The 13,981-nt window shown below is 32.6% G+C and overlaps 1 pseudogene; it reads left to right on the top strand.

Annotated features, from left to right (window-relative positions):
* The window catches only part of LOC110217935 (BRCA1-A complex subunit Abraxas 1-like), a 44,870-nt pseudogene extending 34,879 nt beyond the window's left edge, over nucleotides 1–9,991 (top strand).
* The last annotated feature ends 3,990 nt before the right edge of the window (nucleotides 9,992–13,981 follow it).

Here is a 13,981-nt window from a genome sequence, read left to right as displayed (position 1 = left end):
CTGAGCAAGTTGTGGTATATGAATGTAATGGAATACTTTTGCGCTATAAGAAATGATGAACAGTTTGACCTCAGAAAAACCTGGAAAGACTTGTATGGTATTATTCTGAGTGAAGTGAGCAGAACCAAGAGAACTTTGTACACAATAACAGCCACATTGCACAATGACTAATATTGATAAACTGAACCCTTCTCAGCATTACAAGGATCTAAGACATCTCCAGAGGCCTTGTGATAGAAAATGCTATCCACATCCAAAGAAAGAACTATGGAAGTTGAATTGCTATCATTTTTTTTTCTCTTCTGTTTAGTTTTGTTTCATCTTTCTGATAGTTCCTCCCATTGGTTTGAATTTTTACTTCAACTTCACTAATATGAAATTATGTTTAATAGGAATGTAAATGTATAACCTATATCAGATTGTGCGCCATCTTGGTGAGGGTGGTGGGGAGGAAGGGGGAGAAAACTTTTGAACCCCAAAGCATATGGAAATGATTGTTGATTAATCAAAATAAATTAATAATTTTTTTTCAAAAAGTATGTGGTGGGGTTGGGGAGTGTTTACTCAGGAGAAATGATGTTTCCTGGAGTTGAAAAGAAGCTCAGCCACTGATGGGCAATGAAGAGTTACTTTCAAAGTTCTGAGCTCACTGTAAAGGAAGGCTTTAGAAGATACTTTTTTTTAAAGTTTCTCACTAAGAGCTCTTCCCTCTTTTATCTTTTTAAAATATTTTTTGAAGTTTAATTTTGATTTATCAACAATCACTTCCATAAGCTTTTGAATTTAAACTTTTTCACTCCCTCCTTCCAACCCTCCCTCCTCAAGACAGTATGCAATCTGATATAGGCTTTACAAATGCATTCCTATGAATGTATTTTCACATTAGTCATGTTGTAAGGAAGAATTAGAACCAAAAGGTGGAATCATCAGGAAGAGGAAACAAAACAAAAGAAAAAAATAGCAAATAGTATGCTTTGATCTGCATTCAAATTCCATAGTCATTTCTTTGGATGTGGATAGCATTTTCCATCATGAGACCTTTGGAGATGTCTTAGAGCCTTGTATTGCTGAGAAGGGCTAAGTCTATCAATGTTAGTTAGCACAACATAGCTGTTACTATGTATAACATTCTCCTGGTTATGCTCACTTTACTCATCATCAGTTCATATAAGTCTTTCTAGGTTTTTTTGAAGTCCCTGTGCGCATCACTTTTTATTTATTTATTTTGCAATTGGGTTTAAGTGATTTGCCCAGGGTCACACACTTAGTAGGTGTCAAATGTTTGGTCTGAGGTCAGATTTGAACTCAGATCCTCCTGACTTCAGGGCCGGTGCTCTATCCACTGTGCCACCTAGCTGCCCCAGCTCACCACTTCTTATAGAACAGCAGTATTCCATTCCATTCATATGCCACAACTTGTTCGACCATTCTCCAATTGCTGGACATGCTCTCAATTTCCAATTCTTTGCCACTACAAAAAGAGATGATATAAATATTTTTGTACATGTGGGTCCTTTTCCCATTTTTATGATCTCTTTGGGATACAGCCCTGGAAGTGCTATTCCTAGGTCAAAGGGTATGCACATTTTATAGCCTTTTGGGCATAGTTCCAAATTGCTCTTCAAATGGTTGGATCATTTTACAACTCCAACAACAACGCATTAGTGTTTCAATTTTCCCACATCTTCTCCAACATTTTTCATCTTCCTGTTTTGTCATGCTGGCCCATCTGATAGGCATGATGTGGTACGTCAGAGTTGCTTTGATTTGCATTTCTCTAATCAATAGTGATTTAAAGCATTTTTCCATATAACTATAGATGGCTTTAATTTCTTCACCGGAAAACTGCCTACTCATATCCTTTGACCATTTATCAATTGGGGAATGACTTGTATTCTTATGAGGCTTTAGGAAGTATTGCTTCACCTTCCAGACTTGCAATCTGAAAGGAGAGACCCTGAGAAATTTGTGAAGGTGTTGAATATCAAAAGTTGAATTAACCTGCGTTTTAATTAGATTTCAGGTGTTCATTTTCTCCTGAGGGAGGCCTGATATTCTATGGAGTCAAGCAGATTGAATGTCTGATGGAAATAATATCTTTCTAAATCTTTTATACAGCAAGATTTGTTTTATAGCAATGATTAATGAACATAAAAAAAAAGGTCAGGAAAACTAACTAACCTTTCAAACAAATCTGACATTATATGTAATATTCAGGACCCATACTCCCTCAATAACATTATCTTATTCCAAAATTGGGAAAAATGCATCTAGCCACTTTTATATGTGCTGTATTAGAAAACTTATAGCCCTAATGGTCATAAGATTCTACTTGATTTTGGAATAAGAAGAGTAAAATTTCTGAGCAGTAGCAACTGATTCCTTATTTCCTTTTGTACTTTACATGGGTAATTTTACATTATTTTGACCCTATTTTCAAAGTTATTCAATTAAATAAAACACTATAGCATTTTGGTAACAGGGCCAAAATAATTCATTTGTATTGTTTCTAATGTAACCTTGTTACTTTGTGTTTATCCCCCAGAAATAAAGAGTATGTTTTTATTGGACATTTGTTAGTTATACTATTTGAAAATAAATTTTAAAATGTGACCATAATATTGTGGTAGTTAAAAAACTAAAAAAACACTTTGATAAGATAAAAAATAACTCCTACAAGACTTAGGATTTTGAAGATGCATTTTTTCAAATATTATACCTACTGTTTAACAATGGGACAAAATCAAATCTAATAAAACCTTTTTTTGGCATAAATTAATTCAAATGTAAAGGGTTTCAGATCTTTGTTTTACTTTCAGAATTAAAATCATTGAAATCTGTATTATGGGGAATAATATAATAAGGGGAAGGTGGATAACTGAAAGCCACTAATAATTTAAGCTTTTAATGTTATCCATTATCTTGGATATAATTGCAGCCCTTCCCCACACATAATCACAAAGAGACACCATTTGCTAAAACAAAGACTAAATAGTAATATTGACTTATTTGATTTCAATAGCTTTCTATTTCAATGTCAAGTTTAAAGTCAAAATTCTAAAAAGCCATTAAAAAGGTAAAGTCAAGTCAAAAAATAGGAAGCAGGAATTATATCAATCCTTTGCAATACTTTGAAATGGCTTTTTAAAAATTGTTATGACTAAAATACATAAAAAAGGATATACACATAGATTACATATGAATATCTGCTTATAAAAGACTAAACTAGCCAAGGTCTAGAAGAACAGCTATAAAAATATTCATTAATCCATTTTTGGATAATGTTTAACCAGGAACTCCACAAATTTTTCCATGGAAATAAAACTCCCTTACCTCAATTGATGTAATTAGTGATTAAAATAGCAATAAATAATTTATTTTTGTCCGTTTAATTTTTATTATGAACCATGTAATTTACAATATGCAAGGCAAGTAAAAAGAGAAAACAGTTACATTTTATTAGGCAGAGTTTGTACTTTTGTGCATATTGCATTTGAAACAGAATTGCCTGGCTCCCTTTTTAATTTGTTTCCTCTGTCTTCTACATATTATTTTCTTTTTAATACTTTTTACTTATTTCATTAAATATTTCCCAATTACATGTAAATTTTTTTACACTCATTATTTTAAATTTTTGGCTTCAAATTCTCTCTTTCCCTACTGCTCTACTGCTTCCTTTAGAAAAGAAGCAAGTTAATATTGCTTATATATGTGAAAGAAGAAATGGCAAACAATCATCTGCACTGAGGTCATAAACAGTCAGACATGAAATGTGTCTAAAAAGACTGAACAGCAGCAACAAATACATGTGAAATTGTGCAAAACATTTTCATATTAGCCAAGTTGAAAAAAAAACAGGGAAAAAATATGAAAAAGAAACTTTAGAAAAGTATGATTCAATCTGAATTCAGGGTTCATGAGTTTTCTCTTTGGAGGTGGATAGAATTTTTCACCATGCTTCCTTTTTTGGATCTTTGTCTTTATCAGGATAGCCAAGTTTTTAAAAGTTGATCATCCTTACAATATTACTATTACTGTGTACGATCTTCTCCTGGTTTTGCTCACTTTATTTTGAATCAGTTCATGTAAGGCTTCCCAGGTTTTTCAGAAACAATCCTGCTCATTATTTCTTACAGCACAATAGTATTCCATCACAATCATATACCACAACTTATTCAGCCATTGCTAAAATGAAGGCATCCCTTCAATTTCCAATTCTTTGCCACCAAAAGAGAGAGAGAGAGAGAGAGAGAGAGAGAGAGAGAGAGAGAGGAGAGAGAGAGAGAGAGATGGTATAAAAAACTTTGTATGAATAGGTCCCTTTTTCCCTTTTTCTTTGATCTGAGATACAGACCTAGTAGTGATATTTCTGGGTGAAAGGGTATGCACAATTTTACAGTTCTTTGTGTACTGATCCAAATTTTTCTCCAGAATGGCTACACTAGTTCACAACTCCACCAACAATGCATTAGCGTTCTGATTTTTCCCACAGCTCTTTAATTGTTTGTCATTTTCCTTTTCTGTCATGTGAATCAATCTAATGGGCATGAATTTGCACTTCAGAGTTAACTGGCATTTCTCTAGTCAATATTGATTTAGAGCATTTTATGTGAATATTCACATATTTGATTTCTTCTTAAAATTCACTGTTATAACCTTTGAACATTTATCAAGTAGGGAATGGCTTTTCTTTGTCTGTTTCTTGGTTGTTGTTATTTTCATCCTATAAATTTGGCTCAGCTTCCCAATTATTTGAGAAATGAAATCTTCATCAAAGAAACTTGCTAAATTTTTCCCAGTTTTGTTTTCCTCCTAATTTTAGCAACAAAAGCTTTTAAATTTCATGTAACCAAAGTATCCAGTTTGCTTCCTGTGATCTTCTCTGTCTCATGTTTTGTCATAAACTCTTCCCTAGTTCTTAGAAGTACAGTTTACATGCTTCCCTAATTTACTTATTATATCATGTATGTCTTAATCAATTATCCATTTTGACTTCATCTTGGTATTTGGTGTATATTGTTGTTCTATGCCTAATTTCTTTCAAACTTTATTTTCAGTTTTCCCAGAAATTTTGGTGAAATAGTGAGTTCATACACCAAAAGTTTGGCTCTTTGTGATTGACAAGCACTATATTACTGATGTCATTTACTATTATATATTGTGTACCTAATCTATGTCACTGATCCAGTACACTTTTTCTTATCCAGAACCAGATAGTTTTGATAATTACCATTTAGTAATATAATTTGAAATCTAATACTGCTAGCCTACCTTCCTTTATTTTTTTATTGATTCTCTTGATAGTCTTCTCCTTTTGTTCTTCCAGATGAATTTTGTTTTTATTTTTTCTAGCTTCATACTATCATTCTTCATTAGTCTGATTTATATGGCACTGAATAAGTATAATAACTTGAGTATACTTGACATTTTAATTATATTGGCTCAGTCTACCCATGAGCAATTAATATTTCTCCAATTGTTTGGATCTATCTTTATTTGTGTGAAAATTGTTTTGAAATTGTTTGCACATAATACCTGGGTTTGTCTTGGCAGGTAGCCTTCCAAGTATTTTACATTGTCTGCCGTGTTTTTAAACTGAATTTCTCCATCTCTTGCTGCAGGTTTTGCTGGTAGTATATAAAAATGCTGATGATTTGTGTGGGTATATTTTATACCAGCAACTCTGCCAAAGCTTTTAATTGTTTCAGCTAACTTTTTAGTTGGTTTTTTGGGTTCCCTAAGTTTACCATCACTTCATCAGTGAGAGATAGTTTTGTTTCCTCACTGCTTATTATAATTTCTTCAATTTCTTTTTCTTCTCTTATTCCTATAGCTAGAATTTCTATTAAAATATTGAGTAATAGGGATAATAATCAATATCCTTACTTGACCCCTGATCTTCTTTGGAAATCTTGAAGTTTATCCTTGTTGAAACTACTTATTGTTTTAACAAAGGCTCTATTTCTTCCTATGCATTTTAGTGTTTTTAATAGAAATGGATTTTGTATTTTGTCAAAGGCTTTTTTCTGCATCTATTGATATATATTCATATGATTTTGTTCTTTTTGTTATTGATATAGTCAGTTATGCTTATAGTTTTCCTATTATTAAACTGGGCCAGCATTGCTGATATATCTTCCACCTTCTCATAATGCCTTGTCTTTATAATAAATTTCTGTGATCTTGCTAGTGTTTTTTTCCCTTTTTAAATTTTTTTTAAAAAAATTTGTTTATTTTTAGTTTTCAACATTCACCTCCACAAGATTTTGAGTTCCAAATTTTCTCCCCATCTCACCCCTCCCCCCACCTCAAGATGGCATACATTCTGAATACCCCTTCCCCTAATCTGCCCTCCCTTTTATCTCTCCCTCCTTCTCTTATTCCCTTCCCTTTCTATTTTCCTATAGGGTAGAATAGATTTCTATACCCCATTTCCTGTATTTCTCATTTCCCAGTTTCATGTGAAAGCAAATTATTTTAACAGGTGTTTTTAAAACTTTGTGTTGCAAAATATTTTCCCTTCCTCCCTCCCCACCCATGCTCACTGAAAAGGCAAGCAACTTAATACAGGTTATACATGTGTAGTTATGCAAAACATTTCCATAATAGTCATGTTTTTAAAAACTAAGTGTATTTCCCTTAATCCTATCCTACCTCCATTTGTTCTAATCTCTCTTTTGACCCTGTCCCTCCTCAGAAGTGTTTGCTTATGACTACCTCTTCCCCCAATCTGCCTTCCCCTCTATCATCCTCCTGCTCTCTTGCCCCTTCCCCCCACCCCTGTTTTCCTGTAGGGGAAGATAGATTTCCATACCCAATTGAGTGTGTATATTATTCCCTGCTTAAGCCAAATCCTGTGAGAATAAGATTCACTTATTCCCTCTCTTCTTCCCCCATCTCCCCCTCATTGTAAAAGCCTTTTCTTGCCTGTTTTATGTGAGATAATTTAGCCCATTCTACCTCTCCTTTCTCCTTCTCCCAGTATAATCCTTTCTCATCTCTTAATTTTATTCTCCAGATATCACCCCTTCATCTTCAACTCACCCTGTGCCCTCCCTCTATCTATCTATCTATCTATCTATCTATCTATCTATCTATCTATCTATCTATCTATCTATCTATTTATCTGTCTATCTATCTGTCTATGTATCTACATACATTTATTTTTCCCTCAAACTACCCTAATACTGACAAACTTGTGAGTTATCTTTCCATTCAGTAACGTAAACAGTTCAACCTTAATACTTTTCTTATGATTTCTCTTTCCTGTTTAGCTCTTCATGTTTCACTTGAGTCTGGTATTTTCATCAAGAATGCATGAAAGTCCCTTATTTCACTGAATGTCCATTTCCCCCCCTGAAGGATTATATTTGGTTTTGCTGTGTAGGTGATGCTTGGCTGAAATCCTATCTCCTTTGACCTCTGGAATATTATATTCTAAGCCCTCTGGTCCCTTAATGTAGAAGCTGCTAAATCTTGTGTTATTCTGATTGTGTTTCCACAATGCTTGAATTGCTTCTTTCTGGTTGCTTGCAATATTTTCTCCTTGTCCTGGGAACTCTGGAATTTGGCTACAATATTTCTAAGAGTTTTCCTTTGAGGATCTCTTTCAGGAGGTGATCAGTGCATTCTTTCAATTTCTTATTTACTATTATTTCTTAATTACTTACTTTTTAAAGAAAGGCTCCATTTCTTCCTATGAGTTATAGTGTTTTTAATAGGAATGGATTTTGTATTTTGTCACAGGCTTTTTCTGCATCTATTGATATATATTCATATAATTTTGTTCTTTTTTATTGATATAGTCAACTATGCTTATAGTTTTCCTATTATTTAACCAGGCCTGCATTGCTAGTATATGTTCCACCTTGTCATAATGCATTGTCTTTGTAATAAATTGCTGTGATCTCCTTGCTAGCATTTTATTTTTAAAAATATTTACATTGGTATTCATTAAGGAAATTGTTGTATAATTTTCTTTCTCTGTTTTTGTTTGTGCTATAAAATGAATTTAGTAGGACCTCTTCTTTGTCTATATTTTCCAAAGGTTTATATAGTTCTGGGATTAATTATTTCTTTAATGTTTAGTAGAGTTCCCTTTTAAATTCATCGGACCCCAGGGGATATTCTTCGGCAGATCACTTATCATTTGTTCAATTTATTTTTCTAAGACAGGTTCATTTAAGTATTGATATCCCCTTCTGTTAATCTAGGGTTTAGGTTCTCAAAGAGAGCACCCCAGTGGGGTGCTGGAATGATCCTGGGAGGGTGGTAGAAGCCTCAGGTGCAATTGAAAGGTGTTAAATAAAAATAAGGGGCTTTTGGAAACATAAGAAGAGAAGAGAAGATTTTGAAAAAACATTCAGACATTTCTCATCTGCTGTGTAACAGAATTGAAGTCATAGTGATTACATTATTTTTCAAATGAAAACACAAAATGCAAGTTATAACTGATCAGTGGTCAAGTCTGTTGACAGGTCTTAACAATCACATGTTGGCAGGTGAGCATGTCACAAATTGTCAGGAAGTCCAGCATTCATCAGAAAGAAAATGTGTGTTTAAAGACTTGTTTACAATATAATACTGTATAGTTACATGACATAATATTGTGTCATCAAAATTTCAATGCAGGAAAAAACCCACAAATTTACAATATACTATTAAATTTAAGATGTGTCATATATATATACATATATATATACATATATATATGTATATATATATATACATATATACATATATATACATATATATGTATATATATACATATATATATGTACATTTTACATATTTTTTGAAATAATACAAATTAGTGCATGAGGCAGCTGCATGTCCGAGGCCGGGACTGGATGGAATCATGGAAGGTGAGAGGACATCGGCAATGATCTTGGGGAAGGTTTTGTCCTTGGGGAGGTGAAACATGAAGCCAAGAACAGTTTTGCAGACTCTCAATTGAATGATGTTGAAGTTGTTTATACAATTGACATACAAAGGTACATTCCATGCTATCAGCTCTTCAGCTTTTATAACTCAATCGGTAAAGTAAATGAGCAGGAGCTGAAGAAGATTATTCCATGCTGCAAAAAGAATGTTATTGGATGGTACAAATTCAGACACAATTCAGACCAAGTGATGACATTTCAAGAGAGGATTCTTCACAAAAATTTACAAGAACATCTTTCAAATCAAGGCCTTGTTTTTCTGTTACTAACACCAAGAATAGCCACAGAAATCTGCTCCACTCATAGGTTGGATCATGCTTTACATACACCTCAGGAGGGAGTTTTCCATAAAGTGCCTTTAGTGGTAACCAACTTAGGTATGTCAGAGCCACAAGGATATAAGACCGTGCTGAACTCCTGTATGTCCACTACCTTTGGCCGAACAGTCCATCCACATAGGTCAGAGCTTTTTAAGGAAGATGGAAGTCCAGAAGGTAAGTGAACTCTGTGCCACTGTAGAAGAGGAATTAAAGGAAATATGCACTCAAGTATTAGACAGTGAGCAATTAGTAGAAAAATTAATAAAGGATATAAATAGACTAAAAGAAGAACTTGCAGTATCAGCAGTAACAAACCATGACTTGGAAACAGAAGAGAATGTTCTTCTCTGTCAAGCTTTACAGACATTTTTCCCAAACTGTGGATTTCTTCATTCATGTATTGTGTGTTTGAAAGGCAGGCAGATTTCTAGAAACTGCTGTACCACTGACCATAAACTCCATGTAGTGAGTGAATTAATTCTGATGCTGGAAAGCCCTGATTTTCCAGAAGATGACAAAACAAGATGTGGAGTTAAGAGTCAATCTCTTGACTTAGACAACCAAAGACCACTCAAGAAAGCATGACTGTTACAAACTCATAATCAGTCTCTTAAAAGAGATCATGAAAACAATGATCAGGAAGCAGAACTGACAAGCAGTATAGAAACAGATGAAGAAATAGAGAAATTGAAGGACAGTGTTGAATACCCAGAGTCACCAACTTTCTGAATCTTTCATACAATTTTCCTGGTTGTCCCAACTTACCAAAGGGCAACAGAGGGGAAAAAAGTTTACTGTGTTTTAAAATACTAATGGGATAAGTTCTAATAATTTTCTGAAGTATTGGCTCATATAAAATATTTTGGAAACATTAAATTAGGAATGTGGCAATATTATTATTACAGTACTCTAGGAGTATGGCAACAATTACTAGTCATTTTCCAAGTTGTTTAGTTTTGTAAATAAAAGCTTTTACTGAAAAAAAATAATGTAAATTAAAAAAAATGTTTAACGGGTTAAGGAAAGTAGATTTCCGGGGGGGAGGGCACTGAATGATTTTTTTTTTAAAGGGAGGAGTAAGACAAACAATTTTGGAAACTTCTAATTCTAGGCAGTTTTTGTAAAAATTCATTCATCTTATTTAGACTGTTAGTTTTATTGATATAAAATTGAGCAAAATTACTTGTAATGATTGCTTTAATTTCATCTTTGTTGGTGGTGAATTCATCCATTTCATTTTTTTGATATGGATAATTTGGTTTTCTTCTTTCTTTTTAATAACATGAAGGATTAGTCTAGAATTTTGATTTTTTTTTAATAAACAGAGCTCCTGGTTTTATTAGTTCAATGTGTATTTGTTCTCACTTTCAATTTCAAAACTTTTTTATTTTCTATTTTTGTGATTTCCATGTTGGTATTTAATTAGGAATTTCTAATTTGTCATATTTTTTCCTTTTTTTTTTTTTGGAGATGGAGTTAAATGACTTAATCAGGATCACACAGCTAGTAAATGTGAAGTGTCTGAGGGTAGATTTGAAGTTGGGTCCTCCTGACTCCAAGGCTGGTGCTCTATCCACTGTACCATCTAGCCACCTAGCTGTCTCTGTTTCATTTTTTTGTTTGCTATGCGTGTGTGTGTGTGTGTGTGTGTTTTAGTTGAATGCCAAATATTTTCATATATTATATGATTTTTCTCTCTTTTATTGATGTACATACTTAACTATATATATTTTACCTTAAGTATCCTTTGGCTACATTTTACACATTCTGTTATGTTGCTCAATTGTTGCTGTGCTCATTCATAAGTGTTAAATTATTTAATGCCTAATTAATATTTAATTTACTCTTCCACAACAATGTATTGAACATAATTTTTGTTGCAATGTGGTCTGAAAAGGACAAATTTAATATTTATACATTTGTTTCTAAGATTCTCATGCCCAAATGCATGGTAAATTTTCTGAAGTTTCCATGTACAACTGAGGAAAAGATATATTTCTTTCTATTCCCATTCTTTTTTTCCCTTCAGAGGTCTATCATATCTAAGTTTTCTAAGATTCTATTCCTATGTACTTCTTTCTTCTTACTTTATGGTTAGATTTATATAGGTCATAGAGGAAGTTTGAGATCTTCACTGGTAGAGACCAATTATCTATTTTCACTAGTAATTCATCTAAATTTTCCTTATAAGAATCTGTAACCTGTGTTATTTGGTGAATTTATGTTTATTAGTGCAATTACTTTTCCTTAGAGCATTTTATACAGTATTATTTCTGGGCTTATCCTTTTTTAATTATTTCTATTTTCACTTTTATTTTGTCTGATACCATGACTGCTACCCCTATCTTTATTATATCCACTGAAGTTTAATAGATTCTTCTCCAGCCCCTTATTATAACTCTATGTCATTCAAATTTGGTTCTCATAAACAACATATTGCTGGATTCTAGTTTCTAATCCATTCTGCTATCTTCATCCCATTCACATACACAGTTAATGATAACTAACTGCACATTTCTTTCCATCCAATTTTCTTCTCTTTATCCTTCTCTCTTTTTATTTAGTTCTCTTCTAAAATCTGTTTTGTTTCTGATGACTTACTGCTTTTAACCACCCTCCCTTTTATCATTTGTCCCCTTTCCATTATTCCCTTCACCTTCCACTTCCCTATTGAGTGAAAGATTTTTATTATCAATTAAGCATGAATGTGTTTTTGTGTGTGTTTGTGTAAACGATATTCCCTTTCCATACCACTTTAATAGTGAAGGAGATTCAAAATTGCCCACCTCCTCATTTTCTCCTCCACAGCAAAAGCTCTGAGTTAATTTTTTCCCCTTCCTCCTCTGTCTTTTCCTTCTCCCAATGCATTCCTCTTTCTTGCTTTTCAAATTTTTTTTAACAGAATTCCAATATAATCAACTCACTCCTGCCCCTTCTTTGTATGTGGAATCCTTCTACCTGCTCTAACAATGATAAAAACTCTTAAAAGTTAAATATATCATCCTCCCATAATGAAATGAAAAGATATTAAGCTTACTGGATCTGTTATGATTTCTTTTTCATGCTTACCTTTTTGTGGTTTTCTTGAGTCTTTTATTTGAAATTCAAATTTTCTATTTAGTTCCTTTCTTTTCATCAGGAATGCTTGAAACTCCTGTATTTCATTAAATACATGTATATATATGTATGTATGTATGTATGTATGTATGTATGTATCTATCTATCTATATATATATCTATATATATCTATATATAGATATATATAGATATATATATCTATATGTATTCTTTTTTCTGTCTACCACTTCCCCTGACCTGTCCTATCTTATGTAAGGCCCCTACCACCATCCACCTTTACTTCATCTCTTCTCCTCCTACTTCCCTGTTGAGTAAGGTATATTTTGTATATTTAAGAGATTGTGTATAGTATTCCCTCTTTGAGCCTATACATACATATATATATATATACATATATATATATATGTATATATATATATGTATATATATATATGTATATATATATATAATCTTTAAATCGTATTTTATGTTTTCCCACAATTACATACAAATAAAAATTTACCATTTATTTTTACAAGATTTTGAGTTCCAAAAATTTTCCCTTTCATCCCTCCCTCCCTTCCAGTCTTCTGAAAATTGTATGTGGTTTGATGTAGTTTATACGTGTTATCATATAAAACATATTTACATATTCATCATGGTTGTTAAAGAAGAAACAGTTCAAAAGAAAAATAAACATAAGAAAGAACAAAGTGGAAAATTTTTTCTTCACTCTGAATTCAGAGTCCATCAGTTCTTTATCTGGATGTGGATAGCATTTAATTCATGAGTCCTTTGTCCTTGTCTTAGATCATTGTATTGCTGAGACAAGCTGAATCATTCATAGTTGATCATCACAAGATGTTGCTGATACTATGTAGGATGTTGTCCTGGTTCTGCTCATTTCACTTTGCATTGATTCATATATTTCTTTACATTTTTTTCTGAAATCTACCCATTCATCATTTCTTATTGCACAATAGTATTCCATTACACTCATATATCATAGTTTGTTCAGCTATTACCAAATTGATGGATGCACCTTCAATTTTCAATATTTTGCTACCATGAAAATGGCTGCTACAGATATTTTTGCACTTGTAGGTCTTTTTACCCTTTTTATGATCTCTTTGGGATACAAACCTAGCAGTGCTGTTGCTAGATCAAAGGGTATGGACAGTTTTGTTGTTTTAATTTACCTTTCTCTAATCAAACATTTTTCATATACCTATAGATATCTTTGATTTTTTTATCTGAAAGCTACCTTTTCATACATTTTGACCATTTATTAATTGGTAAATGGCTTGTATTCTTTTTAATTCGACTCAGTTCTCTATATATTTGAAAAATGAGTCCTTTATCAGAGACACTTACTGCAAAGATTTCTTCCCAGCTTTCTACTATCCTTCTAGTTTTTATTGCATTGGTTTTGTTTGTAAAAAAGTTTTTTCAATTTAAAATGATCAAAATTATTTATTCTGTCTTTCATAATGCTTCGTATTTATTGTTTGGTCATGAATTCTTCTCACCATAGATGGTGAGGTAGGGTATTCCTCACCCTTCCGATCTGATTGCTTTATTGTCTAAAATCCCTTTTAGCAAGATGCAGTTTCTTTCCTTATCACTCTTAAATACATCTATTTTGCTTTTGCTTTGTCTAAG

This window comes from Phascolarctos cinereus, unplaced genomic scaffold (genome assembly GCF_003287225.1).
Source record: "Phascolarctos cinereus isolate Bilbo 61053 unplaced genomic scaffold, phaCin_HiC Scaffold_5;HRSCAF=322, whole genome shotgun sequence".
NCBI classification, from domain to species: Eukaryota; Metazoa; Chordata; class Mammalia; order Diprotodontia; family Phascolarctidae; genus Phascolarctos; species Phascolarctos cinereus.
The sequence above is the reverse complement of the archived record's forward strand: the minus strand, read 5'-3'. Positions and strand labels throughout refer to the sequence as shown.